General features: G+C 49.8%; 1 long non-coding RNA gene across 1 annotated transcript; it reads right to left on the bottom strand.

The window, feature by feature from the left end:
- Positions 1-9,672: 9,672 nt before the first annotated feature.
- LOC114016725 (uncharacterized) lies at positions 9,673-13,041 on the bottom strand. Its single transcript, XR_003561375.2, has 3 exons — positions 12,917-13,041; positions 11,669-11,713; positions 9,673-9,847 (listed from the first exon to the last, which is right to left on the bottom strand). It is a non-coding gene; the product is annotated as an uncharacterized LOC114016725 (long non-coding RNA).
- Positions 13,042-16,880: the final 3,839 nt, after the last annotated feature.

Below are 16,880 nucleotides of genomic sequence, written 5' to 3'. Positions count from 1 at the left end.
ATGGAGAGAAGATATCTGTCACAGACTAATGTCAGTCCAATGGGGAAAAACTATGCCTTATCTCAAAGCCATATCAGTGATATGTGCTCGAGCAAGTCCATGGCGGATCTTCCCATCCCTAACATCAGTGCCCCAACAAAGAATGTCAAAGGACTTCTGAGCAGCTTTGACATTTCCAAAGCCACTCCACGGTGTAAGAGTTTACATTTTGCTCCTCTGAAGACACCATCTCCCAATGGCATTTTGAGGAAAAGGGAGGCTGATGCCACAATCACAACAACAATCCAAGCCCCGAGCATGGAAACCAAACCCCATAAAGACCCATCCTTCCCTTCCTCTCTTCAGAGCATCCAGAGGACGGCACAATGGAGTCCTGCCACCATCAAGTGGAAGGAGTCTCTTGCAAAGGTTAGTAGCTGCTCTTCTTCAAAAGCTCCTGGAAATTAATTTTCTTCATGTGTCCAGAGTCATCCTTGTAAGTGCTTGGGCTTCATGGCGGTGCTTCGTCATCCACTGGTGCATGGGAGCTGCCTAGGCTGTAGAAGGCTAACCCCTCCATGGTTAGGGAAGGAGGAGCAGGTCTGCAGGGGAGCTGTGTTGTGACATGAGAACTACCATCAGGATAGAGCTTTCGCCAAGATGTGAGGGTCAGTGACAAAGCCTACTGCAGAAAACCCCTTGGTACATCACCTCCCTGCAGCATGGAGGCCACTTCTCTTTCTGTATTATTAAAAGCTGGCAAACACATCACCAGGTCCTCAACAGCGTGTTGGGTCAGTGTCTAGCAGAAAAAGAGTACCACGTGCCATGACAGGCCTGATTCTGCTGGGAAATCCAAACACACCAAAGAGGCTGGAAATGACTGTTAGTGCCAGTTCAAGCCAGCAGCTAAACAGTGTCTGAGGCCCAGCAACACCTACGAGCAAACACAAATTCATAATGTCATCTGTGGCTCAAGCTTCCTTCCAGCCCCGTTACTGTAGAGACTCAGCCACAACACTTCTTTTTGCCCCAGTCCTCTCAATCCAGACACCCATCCCTCTCTATGGGCTCCCACGTAGTTTATCTCTAGTCTCATCCAGCTCTGGGTTATTTAATGGTATCAGCGGCACAGGTCATATGTCCAACAAGGTGTTCCTTGTGACGATCCTTTTTCTGGAGGGAAGGAGTTGGTAGGAATGGGCAGCCTAGAATAGAGAGAGACATACATCAAGGAAACAAGAGTCCCACAAAGCTGTTTGTAGAGGAATGAAGGCAGGTTAATTAACATTGGTAATACACAGCTGTGGGCTGGCTTCAGGGGCGGTGGGCTGGCTGACGTGGATCATGTGCAGCTGTGGCTGGTTCCTGCTGAGTAGTTAAGATCTAAGGGGTATGAAAGAGGAGCCCTGGATGAAGAGAGACCTGTAAGAAGAGAGAGAAGAGGGAGAGCGTCCTGGAGGTTGGCGCAACAAGGAGATGGATGCAGCAGAAGCAAGAAGCAGGGTGGACTGACCTGAAGAGTATGAAGAAACAGCACAAACAGTAGATGAACTGTTGAAACCTTGTGGGGGCTTGGTGACTGTGCCAGGGCAAGGTGCGGGAACAACTTATTGAAGTTAACCTGGGATGGGGTGGGAAAAGCCTTGTTGCAGCTCGATAGTTTTGATAGTGCTGCAACAGTTGTTATCATGTGGAATATCAGCTATGGATGAGATCCTGTCTGAAATGGTCATGTCCATCTCTCTCTATGATACGATCCCAGTGATTACTGCTCCACAGGTGGGATTGGTCCCTTCACTGGGAGTACAGCAAAGGGCAACACCAATCACTACTGGGTTTGAGACACTAAAACCATTGCAGGAGCTGGTAAAGAAAATGGATGGCTAATCCTGACTTTTGAAGATCAGTGATGCTGGCTTCAAAAACAAGGATGGGCAGAGAAAATACCACTTAGGTCTCAAAACAGGGAGTGGGGGCAAAAAGCTAGGAAGCACTGTCCTTGGAGAGAACAGAGCAAAGCCAAAGCTGGGTCAGGTCTACAGGAAAAAAGTCCAAACCACATGCAACTTGTGGATGCAATGTCAGGGCCTCCTCTCCCTCTGGAAAGCCTTTGGTGCAGTCGTCTTTGCCATGCTGGGGCTTTGTGCAGTTCTTCCCCTCTGTTTATGGGCATTTACCTGTTTCCCTGCTGTTGTTCCCCCACAGGACGGGAAGCCATCCCATGACAGGCAGGCCGTCATCTCCCCGTTGCCGGATACAGCCGATGACTCAACTGCAGGCAGAAGCTGTGAGTTGGATTTATTTTGGTTACCGGTCATCATTGCGACTTTACTGCCAGCTCTGTAGTTGCAACTGAGAAGGTCCTCGCAACTACTTGGTCGTTGCGCAAAGCTGTATTTCCCACATAATCCCCTAGCAGGGCTGAGCAGGCGATCCTGGCCACGAAGCGTGTGGGTACTGCCAGGACTAGCCATGCAGGAGTGTGGCCAGGGACAGCGGGAGCAGAGAACAGACAACCCCACGACTGCAGCTTTCCAGCCCTGCACAGAGCTGGCAAATCCTCACACAGCTGGGATCCAGGCCAGCGATGAGTCCGCTCTCCCTAAGTTGCTATCCCAGCATTTAAAAATAGTTGGGACTAAGTACCAAGGCAGAAGTGTGTCCGTGTTTAGTTTGGGATGAGTAATACCCCCCTGCTCCTCAGCTTTGAGGACAGGAAAAGGGAGAGGTTCATCGTACCTACCTAAGGGTGGCTGTGGGGCTCCTCCTTGAATCTGGCAGCGGTGCTGTATCAGTCAGTCATCTTGGCTTAAGATAGGGCATGTAAGTGATCCCTAATGCTATGATATCATCGGGACTAAAGCAGGTCAGGGATATTTCAAGGCAAGAGGCATCTGTGAAAAGCGAGAGATCCAAGCTGAAGCTTTGCATGGGAAAGGGTTGAATTTTACCAAACTTTGCTGTTTAAGGCAGAAAGCAACAGCTCTCCAAAAGCCCCATAATGACTGGATTTGAGACCAGTGGACCACCCTGCCTCCTTTGGGCCTGGATCAGGAATCCAAGGACCTCATATCCCATCTTTCTAGGATTTGTTCTCTTTCCTTTCTGTTTCTTCTTTGTCTTCCACACAAGAAGGGGGGCGGGGGGGTGGGGTGGGGAGGGGAACAAAACCTCACATGCTGCCTGAACTTGGGACACTGTATTTAATTACCCAAGTGCATGGGAAAATAAGTCTCTTACATGAGCACACAAATGAAGGAGCTGAAGTTTCCATAGCATTGCCGGGATTCTTTTTTTAATGTCAAAACATGTGAAGTCATTGTGCTATCTCGCTAAACATGATCACAGTATTAGCTGCAGTGCGCCTTTCACAGTGTGAGGAACATCCTTTCCTCTGGGTGGTAGATGATGAATCACGGTCTATCTTAGAGCCTTACACCACCCTTCAGCCCCTAACTCAAAGGTCTTGTAATAGCAAAGACTTCACATAGTCTCTGGCCCTTCTTCTTTGGTAGGGATAGGCTTTGCATGGTGTGAAGTCCTTCTGGGGAGGCAACTGCAGCCAGGGAGCTGGGAATATGACAGCTACCTCTGATGTAGATGCTGAATTTGCTCAGAGATGGGAGTTGTAATGCTTCCTAAAATAGTACAAGAGCCAGCTGTCCCATGTCTCTTCTGGGACAAGAAATGTCCGGGATTATACCTGTGCTGTGCTGGGTCATTCCCATGGGCCGAGAAAGACATCAGTGCTCCATGAGCACCAGCAGTGACCAGGGAAGGTCTTCTACAGGAACACCCTCACTACCTCCCAGGGACTGCCCCAGCTTTTTCCTAGGGCTGAGGAGGGGGCTGATCGCATGACCTATGATGGGGAAGGCAGTGTCAAGTGGTTTGAAACAACAAAATGATATAGGGTTAAGCAGAGAGCATGGTTCTCAGGTCTGGGATGCCATGATATGGAGGACAACATCTTGGCAATGTTCAAGACAGCTCTGCTGACTGGCATTTGGCTTATCGGCAAACACATCCCTACAACAGTTCAAAGCTGAATCAAAGCACCAGTTGCTGTACCTCTTTCCAGACACAGCATAGTCACCTCTGAGACACCGTTGGAGTCCTAAGCATGGCTTAAAGGGCTGCCACACTGCTTAGAAAAGCCCATTCCCAGGTAGCCAAACCAGCTGGGCTACATCCCTGGCCACACTGATGATACCAGGTAATCCAGAGGACTGTGCCACCAAAGACATCACCAAGTCACTAATTAAAGAGGTCCAACCAGCTATAGTTTGCAGTAATAAGGTTAAACTGAGTACTGGAAAATTTAGACAATAGAACAAAATACTTCCTAGGAAGGAAGATGGCAAATGAAGAAACTATTTTCCCCAAGGGGAAATGACTGAAAGTTTGAGTCCTTTAATATTAAAAAGGAGAAGGCACCAGCTAATTTGCTGCAGGTAGAGTCTTCAGAGTACTCAGTGTTTAAAAATTAACAACGTCTAGATGAATTTTGGCAATCGGCGAGAGGAAAATCACAGCCAAGAAAGAAATAAGGGGCATGCATGCAGGCATGCCGTTCCCCCAGCTCGCACACATACGTATGCTTGTGCATATATGTATTAATATAGCTCCATTATTCAGTGCTTTCAGCTGAAGGGCACGCGAGGATGTTACTTCGGTGCAGTGCAAAGATGAAACGGGAGCCTGACATGACTGCAAATTACAGAGCATCCAGACAGCCTCCAAAATGCATTTGATTCCCTCCTCCCCCTCCGCTTTCTATTCTGTATTCGTTTCGACCTCTACCCACAGGGAATTTTCAAAGCAAGGAGGGGAGGCGAAGGAGAGCGCAGAAAACAGTGGGCTCCCCCATCCTGCGTGCAGGCGACCCGGGCTTCGTTGCAACGCGTGCTTGGCAGGGAATGTTTTTCCCCTGCTCGCTGTAGCACCCGCACTTTCTCCTGCAAGGGGGTGCGGTGCCATCTAGCGACAACGAAACCGTCCCACTTCGGTCCCCAAATCGGTCTCTGCAGGGATGCTGCTGCCCATCACCCACGAGGCACCGTGTCTCAGCTGACCTGGGGCTTTGCAGCCAGCATCCCCCCTCCTGCAGCACCGTATTCAGCAGATGGATTTGGGAGAACATCACTAGTGAACTGGAAAGATCTGAAAGGCAGGAGGAAAATGCTGACTTAAGATAAAAGGCTCTGCTTGTGCTGCAGACAGCTCTGAGTTCAAGGCAGCTCTGGCACTTGCAAAGATAGAGGCTCCTGCAGTCAAAATAATCCTTGAAAGCTTATTTCCATTTCAGCAGTTGCTTTTCAGGAGCATTACAAGCAGGAGTTGAATGTCAGGACTCCTGTAAGTAGCCAATCTGCCCAGCTCTAAGCCCTTTGTGCCTCTGCCACTCAGCCAGGAGGGAAACTTGGGGTGTTTAAGCATGAGATCCATCTCATGAAAGCACCCCACATCACAGAAAGAAAAGGCAGAAACAGGTGCCATCCATCCCCTTTCACCTCTCCCAGCCCCTGTGACAGCCAGTCGGGGATGCTGGGATCCCAGGCACCTTTTTGGGGGGGCTGCCATGGCATCATGCAGCGGTTCCCAGGCAGTCGGAGGGCAAGGGAGTGATCAGCCTCTGCTCATGCCTGGCTGAGCTCTGCCAGCCGCTGGGCTAGCAGCAGCGATCACAGCACACAGGCTAGTCCCATCTAGTTGGCTTTTTCTGCTCTCACTCAATCTAACCTAAAGAGCCTTTCCTCCGCTGAGCCCCTGCTACCCTCTTCTCCTGGCCCCCAGCAAGAGCCACCCCATCTCAGTCAAGGGCTTCAGGCTGCCCTCTACTACAGACCCACACACCCCCAGGATGCTGGTCTCCCCCTCCCACATCTCTGTGCCTCTCAGAAAGGCCCAGTGCTCCAGTGATTTTGTTCATATATATATACATATTTCCTGCTTTCTGACTAGTTGCTGTCTTCCAGACAGGAGAAAAACCCTTCCCCAGGAGCTATGCAAAGCTGTCAGGTAGCTCAGATATCACAGGCATGCAAGACACTGCTCACAGGAGCAGTCTGCAACTGGCACTGAGAGGGGGATACATGTGGAAATCACAGCCCGTAGCAGACCAGGTCCTCTGCCTAGGGATGGAGAGAAAGACAGCAGGAGCGTGAACAGCCAGCTGTGCATGCAGACAGACCACCACCCCAGTATATGTATGCTGTATGTTGCAGCTAGACAGACAGGCAGGTAAATATATACTGCAGATTAAGAGAGGGCTCACATAAAAATATGCATGCACCTTGTGTGCTCCTGCAGGGTACACGTGTGTCCTTGTGATACACACATGCATGTCTGTCATGAGCTGCTGACTGAGCCCATACGTTCTGCCCTTCACCTCCTGCCTTTATGTCCCTCCACCCGTATGGAATAAATAAGGTATCTCTGTCCTCAGCCTGCTGCTCTGTTTGCTGACACCCCCACCACCCAGTTGATGCTACCTGAGCGGGTGTGTGTTTGCTGCCAGCCCCAGGCATCCCCAGCCCTCTGACTCACATCCTGGCTGGTGGCCAAAGACCTGTCTGTCACCTTCCTAACAGCATCCCTCGCTTTCCTGCTCCACATCACAGGATACACTCAGCACAGACCACTTTGGTCTGAGCCTCTCCCAGACGCCTAGTGCTGCCTCGTTCACAACCATCACTCACAGCAAACAGAATTCTTAGCACGCAGCAGTAGCAAGGGTGGCTGTATTCCCTGCTGTCCTGGTTGGTTAAATTTCAGCCCATTCTTATTTAGCTTTTTTCTCTGAGCCTCATTTATTGAAGGAAGAAACAAAGAACACAGAGACCACTTGATAAGGAGGGGTGATGACCCTCCTAGGCACTGGGCTTAACACAGACAGCAAGGGGCTGGTCAGTCGTAGCCTTGCAGGATGTTTAAAGAACCTGGGCTATGATGGGGAGGAGCTGGGCCCTTCCAGGAGCCTCCATGACAGCAGATGGTCATCTACAGCTGGATGGGGTGGGATGTTGGTGAGAAAACTTTGTCGCATGCTTAACTGCAGCCCGGATGATGTGTAGCATCCTCTGCAGGGACTGATACCTGCAGACCCATAGGGAAAAGAGATAGGGAAAAGAGCACCCCCTCCAAACACCCCTGTAAAACCCCAGCAAAGGTATTCAGGAGGAAGGAATGGAAAAACTTAGGCATCTCAAACTGGAAAATCAGCAGCAGTGAGTTGCTTGGCCCTTTGGAGCAAGGAGCGTGGAGCCCCTTTGGGGACTGGGGTTGTGCTTCACCTACTCAGCACAACGTTGCTGAGATCTTTATGTGACCAACAAGCTCAGCTGAAATGGAGATGTCCCTGTGCTGCACACTGCACAAACACATTGCAGAGAGGCTGAAAGACCTTGGGAAAGGACCCCTACCCTGTATTTCTGACAGTGCATTGGGGCACAGGAAGGCTATGACAGCTTCTGTGCTGGCAGATAAAATAGATAATTTTTTTGCCCTGAGCCCATCTGGTCCAGGACATCACATCTGTGCATCTCTCTCTTCCATCGCTGTGGTCCCATGTTTGGCATTAGGTGCTGTTGGTCATGGGCATGGCCTGGAAGGATACCAGCAGGGTGGGACCGAGCACGGGTCTCTTGCAGCCCTTGCCCTGTGTTTTGTGATCCTAAGCACCTCTGAGTGAGTGTTTTATCTCAGGTGATGGTGGCTTCTGCTATTGGCATAGCCAGCCCACATCTTTCATCGCCATGTCATGATTTACTCATGCATACGCTCTCTAAAGGTTGCAGAAAAGTAAATCAAGAGGACAGCTGGGCCTGATTCAAACATTACTGGGTACATCAGCCATATCTCTAACCCAGCCTGGTAAAGGCAGACTCTTAAAATAAGCCACACAGAGCCATTGGTTATGTTTGTATTTGTAAGTCAGCATGGCCAGGCCAGGGTCCCCAGTTCTGGCGCACAGCTGTAACCCCCCATTAATACCCTGACAGTAGCACCCATCACCCAGCTGAGCTTTGAGGCCATTGAGAGCCTTCTGGGGCCGAGTACTTTATTATTATCCCTCTCCAAACACCTACCAGAGCTGCTACCCGCAGCACCACATTGCTAACAGCGGGACTGCAAGGATGGGGGTGATTCCCAGCTGACTATAAAGCAGATAGCTCTATCATCCTTCTTGGCATACATGCTTCCCCTCACTTTCCAAAAATTATTGTTTTCTTTCTTGATTCTAAAATATTGCAACTGATGAGGAAATAGGGAACCAGAAGCTGTAGCTAATAGCTGTCACCTTCCCAGCTTTTCCCTTAAAACTTTGGTGGTGGTTGGAGGCAAGGGAAGCCTGGCCGTGCAGACCACAGCCTGAGGACATGACAGTGAGTCAGGGAAATGCCTCTTCCCCATTGCACCGCTGCCTGGAAGCATCCCTTGTCCCGTACTGGATTACACCAGGGGTATTTTGAATGAATAAGTTCTGAAAATAAGCCAGGCCCCCAGACTTTCCCACCCTCTGTTTAGGATTGCTAAAAGTCATGATTGACTCAGCCTGGTGGAAGAGCAATTTCACTCTTCCCTAAAAATAGACCAAGTAGTTCATCCTCTCAACATAGCCCAGTGCTCGGCGATAAAACCAGCTGCCAGAGACCACTGGGAGGCAGTGAACAGGACCCAGGGTGTGGGGAGTGGAGCAGGGCTCCTCGCAGGATACACTAAGGGCTGCCGTAGATTTTCCACTGGGGCTGTCTACAGCGTGACACAGCTGCTGGGACTACCACAACCTCCCTGTAAGTAATTTTGGGGTAGATTAGAGCGGGGTGAAGCATTGCATGACTATGAATCTCAGACTGATGCTAAAATGCAGGGGCACATGAGGATGCTTAGCACCTCATGCTATGAATGCAATGTTACAGCTCATGGAAAGCCATGGATTTTTTTTGGTTGGCCCAGAGCTTGATAAATCCCACCTTCTTCTGCAGAAGGTGCTGTCTCTGTGTTCCACAGATGGTGGCTTTGACCTGGTTCAGCACTGTCATCCAGAGCGCTTGGGGTATGTTTAAGGCAGAAGCAGAGCATTGTACACGTGTGCTTTCCCCCTGTCCTGAAAAACTGGCTTGACTAGCTTTGAGGCTTAAATTCATGGGGCCAGGCCTCAGTGTCTGCTCTCTCCTGAAAACAAAACCTGTTGTTTACCATGACTCTGATCACCATGACCAGCAATAGGGCAAAGAACCCCCAGGGAACTCAGTTGAGGCGCATGGATGCTAACTGCGAAGGGGATCTCTTCCAGATCAAAACGGTGTTCAGGACTGATAGGCAGTTAAGCAACAGGCAGTAAAAGATGGACAATTCAGAGGGAAATGAGCTTTGCTTTATCTTACATGCCTAGGGAACAGGAGGAAGAGTAGGATTAGTTAAGAAGGGAATTTCTTTCCCTCCCTCTTCTTTCCTGGTTTCCAAGAAGGGCTGAGAAATGTGTTTGTGACCCCAAGCCAAGTAAAGGGCTTCAGCAGCCTGCTGGGTTAGCAGCATTAATATGGCCACATCACTCCCTATTTGTGCTCACGTATGGAAGTTAACTCCAAAAACACCTGCACCACTCTTAAAAGAACCAAAAATCTACCCCTGTGCGTGCATGTGTGTGTCTCATACCTGATTTGGCAAAGCCTTTGATCTCTAAGGTCTGTGTCCCGGCCAGAAGAAGAGAGCTTGGACTCCAGGTCCAGGTCGCAGTGCTGTCCTTCAGTCACTGTGTGAAGGGTCCGACCCCAGCAGCCTGAACTCAAAGCCATACATTTCTGCTCATGCATTTGGTGGTGGTGAACATTTCCTTCTGAGATGCACAACCTGCTGATTGCTGCAAGAATAACAGAAATTCCTTAACTTTCACCAGTTCCCTCCCGGTTTCCAGTTTTCACCAAAGCATTGCTGAAAAATATCTGAAGTAGCTTCAGATTTTTATTAGAAAACAGGGATTTAGGGAAAGAGAGATGGAGTTGATACCTCAGGTACAGATAGCACTTGATGAGAAGCAGCAAAATATGAACCCATGTCCTTGTACAGGCAAACTGGTAGATAATCCACTAGTAGCAATTCAGTGATCCAACATGGGTGGACATTCACAGGAACATCCCACAAAGGCTGCTTTCAACCTTTAAATAGATGCAGTATTTGCAGGATACAAAAACTTCTTTTGGGGGGGAAACCAGGTGAGGATGCCCTATCCCTGTTGCTAGGAGGATGAAAATCCTTCTTTGGCACCAGCAAAAGTCTGGGTCTGAACGTGGTAGCAAGAATCTCTGCACTGAGTACTGTACAACCTGATATTTTACTCTTTTAAAACCAATCATTTCTCTCCTCCCCCTTATTCTTACTGGCAATTTGCCTTATTCAGAAACAAATGGAAATGTCAGGGAAACTCAATAGCTACAAGTGGGTTGGGGTTTTCTCTATAAAGGATACTGCTAAATTTTTTTGGCTGTGACTGTTTCTTCCAAAACAGTATTAAGTTTTCTTGGCTGTCAGTGATAAAGAGCCGACAGCAGCATGGAAACACCATAATAAGAATAGAAAGCAAAGGCAGGGTCTCAACAGCTCCTCGGAGCCGCGTGGTATCCATGCAATGCCCCTGCGTAAACACCATGGCACGGCAAAGAAATGCTTAAAGATGCACGCCACAGCCCTGCTGCCAGCTGTGCTCTGCATCCCAGGAGAGATGGGCAACCAATGATGCTCACAGGGCTCATGGCTGCACAGATGTTCCCAAGGTATCTCTATGCGGTGGTTAGAGAGGGCTTCCCTTAAAAGGTCTGGTATTCGCGGCATGCCAAGAAGCCCTCTCCCCAGGAAGAGGTTATTCCAGTGGGGAGCTTGGTGCTGCTTGCCCTGGGGAAGGGGATATTAGAGGGAGGGAAGCTGCTATCACGGATTGTCATCCTGCACTCAGTCTGCAAGGGCTAGGATGCTGCTCCGTGGGGGAAGGTAGAGCGCACAGAGGACATGAAGCCTGGCAGAGGGCTTAGGGATAAAAATAGTCCTGCTGCCGGCCAGCGGGCAAGGAGAGGGGAAATAGAGAAACAGGGAAATAAAACCAGCTCTCGTTGGGTGACCAGCAGGGGTGTTCATCACCTTTTCAGCAAAACCCTCCTGTAGAAATAACATAAAGAGCTATTGGAGGGTATGAGAACGGTGCTGGCTTGAGCTGGGCTCGATAGGGGATGGCCAGCATGTCCGAGGGCAGTGCTGGACCCCCAGATCCCAGCCATACACAGCCTGGGGGGGATTGATTAAATGTCCGCTCTGCCACTATTAACTCTTTGCAAATAGCAGAGGAACGTGGCAATGCTGAGCGGGCAGTCGGGGCTGCATCCGCCTTCTCTAGGCACTTGGCATCCCAAAGGCTGGGCAGCCGAGCCGGGGGGCGTTCAAGGCCCTCCCTAAGGAGCGAGAACCCCACAGCAGCTGGCCCACGCGGGAAGGCCACGTCCCCAACCAGCAATGCCACTCGCAGCTGTCTCTCGGCAGAGCTTCTTCGCATTTTTTGGTACCAGGAATAGAGTCCTCCACATTCCTGGATTTTTGCAAAGCCCAGAAATAGCCCCAAGCTGCCCTGGGGCGGTTACTCAGCCCTGCCTGAGGCTATATTTTCCCAGCTCTTCTCAGGAGCTGTTTAAGTTACCTGGAGTTTGTGATGTTCCTTCTGCAAAGGAAAGTCCAGCTGACACTGAGGAGCCAAAAACATTTGTAGACGTGACTAAAGATCGTGAACCTTCAGTTTAGATGTGCTGGAAATTGTCTGGAGATCTGATTTTGAAGCTCAAGTGCAGGAAACAAGGTGCTCTTCAGAAGCTGTTTTTTTCCTTCACCTCCTCCCACCCCCTCAGATTTGCAAATGCAACTTTATACATGTGCCAAATGTTAATTGTTTGATTATAATTTAGTAGGCAATTCCTTATTTCCTCTTCAACACAGCTGCTCTTTAGTTAGATTATTTTATTTTACTTATTTGTTTATCACCTTCCTTTGGTTCTAGGGCTTTTCGTTTCAGCCCATTTCCCACCCCTGAATTCATATATCAGCTCTATGAGCCAGAGCTGCTCAAGTGATTGCAACATATGGCTTGCAGACAGCGCAAAATCTTTCTTAAACCCTTTCAAAAGAGAATGATTTATATTTTTAGATGTATGTTAGTTATTAGACTCATGATCTATACCAGAGATGCCCCCCATCTCCAAACCAGGGATCTATTGCATGAGATGCTGTACAAACTTATTTGAAAGGACAAGGTCTACTCCTAAAAGTTTGGAATCAGAAAAAAAAAGTGTTGCAAAGTATATTTGTTAGTTACCTAACTGTAATCAGGGGTGTTCTTACATCTGAGTTGGTTAGGCAGGCATGTGAAAATCTCAGTTCTCACTTTTAAAGGTCGATTCCTATCCCATGGAGTTATAACAAATAGGTGACTTGGACCAAAACAGTTAAAAAACAGATGATGCCTTTTAAAAAAAAATGTTTACAATTGTTCCTCTCTCACATAATTGGCCAATCCATGGCAAAAAAGAAAAAGCTTGAATATCAAATTGTCACTGTCCTTTGTAGAACTGAAACTGAGAGAACACACTGCAGTTTGCAAACAGAGCAAAGTGTGATCCGGGGGTCAGGAGGGAGTGTACCCATAAGGATAAGCAGCATGTTTTAGAGCATCACTAGTCCTCACTCTTTACTAGACGCTGCCTAAAATCCCGTCAGTGTTCCCTGCTGCAGCCTTGTCCCACCTTCTTCCCCCTTCCTTCGGAAAAAAATAGCACATGACATTTAAACATGCGCTAAAGCCTCAAGAGCAGGTCATGAGGCCAATGAGAAATAGCTAGAGATGCTCTCCCCTCCCCAAACCCTCACCCTCCCAGGACTACCCTTCCCCACATACCCTTCACTGTAGCATCCCAGGACCACTCACCCTTTCAGCAGCATCCAAACTGGGGCAGCAAGGGGCCTGCCCCGCTCCCCACACCACCTTCAGTATGCGTCTGTCCGGCAGAGCTTCCCCATGGAACAGGGCCACCAGCGCAGGGGTTGGGGGCAGAGATTTAAACCTTCCCCTGCTGACCGAGCACCCCAATGGGCTGCCAGGCTCCCGGATTAAGCGGCAGCACTGGTTTCCCAGCCAGCTTTTATGGATGTTTACCCACCCGTGCAAATTCCCCCAGCCCAGCCGTGGAGCGGTGCCAGTATTTAGGAGCCCCTTTTGTCAGAGGACCAGTTCTCCAGGGGGCAAAGCTGGGAGGAGGATGGGGTAGGTGTGATTCAGCGCATGCAGCTCCCACATCTAGGGAGAGAGGCGCTTAGAAATGGGGTCCCCACCTGCAGCTACAGGCTTCCAGCTTCAGGAGGGGGACAGTGAGTTGTTGAGGTTTCACCGACATGCCTGCCAGGGGCAAGCAGTTGGGAAGGGGGACACGTGTCCAGCCACACAGCCTGAGTCAGAGGACTGAACTGGTAGTGACCATCCAATTGGGAGTAACCCACAACCCATCTCAGACAGGAGGAATAGGAGAAATGGCCCCAAATTCTCAGGAAACAGCCAGCCCAGAGCACCACAAACCCAGGAGCATTTTTGTGTCGGTTCACCTCTCTCCATCCCCTTGGAAAATAGAGTCCCTTCAACAATGTGAAGAAATCACTGTTTTCCTGCCCTGATTTCTGTGGTGTTAAGAAACTCCAGGACACAGCTCCCTTTGCTCCCACCAGCCTTTGAGTATTGGGGTTTGGCTCCTGCACTGTGGGATGTGCCGAATATCTCACAGCACGTGAGCCGTGGAACAGCCAAAGGTTGAGACCGTAACACATCTCTGCTACGTGGCGTGGGACACGCCAGGTCCAGCAGCCACTGTGGCAAACCCAGAGCTGATCTGCAGAGGAGCAATGTCAGGCATCACTGAGCAGGTGATGGAGGATGCTGGATTCAGCCAGCTGGGGTGGGATGCTCTCCCGAGCATCACTCCCTTCAGTGAGCGATGGAGAGGGACGGGACCCTGGCACAGCTGGCACCACTGTGCTGTCCCTTTCCCTCCAGCTCGTGCAAGCCCTGTACGAGCCCCAGGCTGATCTCAGGCCCCATTACACAAGCCCCAGCTCACAGACCCGCCGTGGGGCGCACACGGGGACACAAAGGGCTTTGCTTAGCAGCTGTGTTTGCTCAGGGTGGCTGATTTTGGGAGCAAAGCCGATGACATGTGGTTGGCCAGGCGACCCGGGAGACTGGTGCTGAGCTTGCAGCTTCCTTTTTTAATAGGTGACTCAGGCGCTTGGTAGCTCACTGGGTTTGGTGATGGGAGCCGGGCTGCGAAGGAGTGCCAGCGGCAGAGGTGGTGGACACAGCAGGTGGGTAGCATTGTTTCTCTATAGGATAGTGGTTTAAATAGAAAGCAGAGCAAGCCAGAGCTGCTGTGTTACTGGTGAGATGGGGTTTTCTCAGAGGAAGGAAGGAGAAGGGTTTTGTTAGTGATTTGTTTTCCACTCGTTGGGAGTGGGCTGTCAGATGTAACATGATTATGGTTCAAGAGACCTGTAATATTATCTTCAGCAGGAGACAAAGCAATTGAGTGATTTATGGGTTATAGCTGAAGAGGAAGTCAGTGAATTTTTAGATTCGTATTTAAGTCTTTTTCCCCTGTTGCCTTGCCTATTCCCCCCGTGGCTAGAAAGATCAGTGTGTACAAATAAATACAAGGAATAATTTTCCCCCCTCCAAGTTTCCAGCTCCCATAGCCCTCCCTGCCTGCCTGGGGTGCAGCTTATGGGGCAGAAAGGCTGTAAACTGAGCCTGAGCCACACATACCTGGGCAAGGGAAGAACTCAAGAAACCCCAACAGCTGCTCCCTACAAGCACTTCTGACATTGCAGCCCCTCACATGAAATGTGCAGATTCATCTGGCGCCAGACACTGGCACGAAGGACATTTTGCCGACAAACCCCAGCGGGGAGGAACATTCCCCATATCCTTCCCTGAGATAGCAGCACCGTCGGCCACGGTGCCAGCCGCTGGGTGGGACGGGAGGAGGGGGTCCTCAGGAGCTCTTCTATTTTAGCTCCCAGGGGATGATTTAATGCTTGAAGTATCAGGTTTTAAATCCCTGGGGCCGCAGTTAGTGCTAGTCAATCGGCGCCACTCGGGATGCATCACTCAGCACTGGAACGGATGCCAAACGTGCCAGCGGAGACTTTTTGCTCGGCAAGACAGAAACATGGACCCAGCACAGGTCTCAGACTGGACTTCCATGCACTCTGTCTCATCCACAATAAATGACACCCTAAGCCCAGTCTGCATAACACCCTTTGGCTTTGCCTTAGCATCCCCAGCTGGGAAGTTCCCCCATCCCTCCCATGGGATGCTGTGCAGCGACACCATGCTCACAACTCTTGAGATGCCCTAGGTGCCCCTTGGACACCGTTAGCTGCACACACGTGACAGCTCGGCTCTCTCGTTAGTGGAATGAACTGTTGTTCTTTCACTCTTATCTATAATTAGCAATTTTGAGGGTGGCAGCAGCCTGTTTTGTCAGGCAGAGCTGCGTGGAGCGACCAGACTTGCCGCAAGCGCAGAGCCAGCCGCCCGCCCGGCGGGTTTGAGCAGCCCCTATCTAAGGCAGGCAGTTTTGTGAGAAGCGATAAGCAGAGGGCTGTGCACAGCCTGTGCACTGCAAAAATGTCAAAAAGGAGAAGAGAAAAAACAAAGAAAACAAAGGCAGTGATAAGGGGAAGGCTTCAACAAATGCCTTGTATCTAATTATATCCATCATTAAAACAGAAGCCCTGTGGCCTTTCATCCATCCAAGCTAATGGATAAAGGACTAGGCAGCACTGAGGCTGTGCTATTTTCCACTGCATGGACTGGAAACCTTCCTTCAGCTGCATTACTCATTCTTGGTTGAAGAGGTACATTGCTCTTCTTTGTGCAGCATCTCAACCCAGGCCCATGGGCCAATACAAATTATATCAGTTCATATCCATGGCCTGGGGTGGGAGCAGACCATTAAATGTTACCAGCCCAGCTCTAGGACATGGGGATGCTTTCGCTAAGCACTTAGCACCAAAATGGTTAAGCACAGCAAGTGTCAGCCTAGGCAGGGTCCCTGCCTTGCCGTGAAGTGCTCCCATCTCCTAGAGGTATTTTTTAAGAGAGTTTTTTCAGCCATGGCTGTGCCCTTGCCAAGGGCTTGTGTTCATTTTCTGAACCAGAAAGGCTGCAAATCTGTGCTTGTTTTTCTTTCTACTTTAAAGCTAGCAAGGCTGACTTTCCCCAGCTCTCCCCATTGCTCTTACTGGGAGTCTTAGCCAAACCTCATTACCTTGCAAGGAAGAAAGCTTCTGTTTTCCAGACTGATTGGACCCCTTATGCCTTTCCAGTAGGTAATTCAGCAATGCCGGAGAAAAGAAAGAGATTCCCAGGCAAGATTTTTCAAAGCCCTCTTCAAAGCTTTCTGCAGCTAATTCAGCACATGCTTCAATGCTCTTCTTACAGGGTACGGTCATAATAAGGAAAGACCATGAAATCCAAGGTACTTTCACTGACAATTGCTTCATTTTCAGTTTTTACAGAGTAGACTCCTTCAGCCACATGCCTTGAGCATCCAAATGAAGGGAGAAGCCCATTGCAGCAGATAGAGGGGCTTGTCTTAGCAGATATTGGCACCAGCTCCTGTAAAAGCTGTGTCTCTGGTGCCTTGACCCTCTCCTTCCCATTTCCAGGGTGCTGTTCATCTCAAAAAGCCAGGGATCTGGTCAAAGTCTGGGGCCTCTTGACCACAGCAGAGAAAAACTGATGCCATGAGAGGGTGGCTGTAACCTCGCAAGCCTGTCTTAAGCTGCACCAAATCTGCCCCAGCAGTGCC

The sequence above is a fragment of the Falco cherrug genome, chromosome 4 (genome assembly GCF_023634085.1).
Source record: "Falco cherrug isolate bFalChe1 chromosome 4, bFalChe1.pri, whole genome shotgun sequence".
NCBI lineage: Eukaryota > Metazoa > Chordata > Aves > Falconiformes > Falconidae > Falco > Falco cherrug.
The sequence above is the reverse complement of the archived record's forward strand: the minus strand, read 5'-3'. Positions and strand labels throughout refer to the sequence as shown.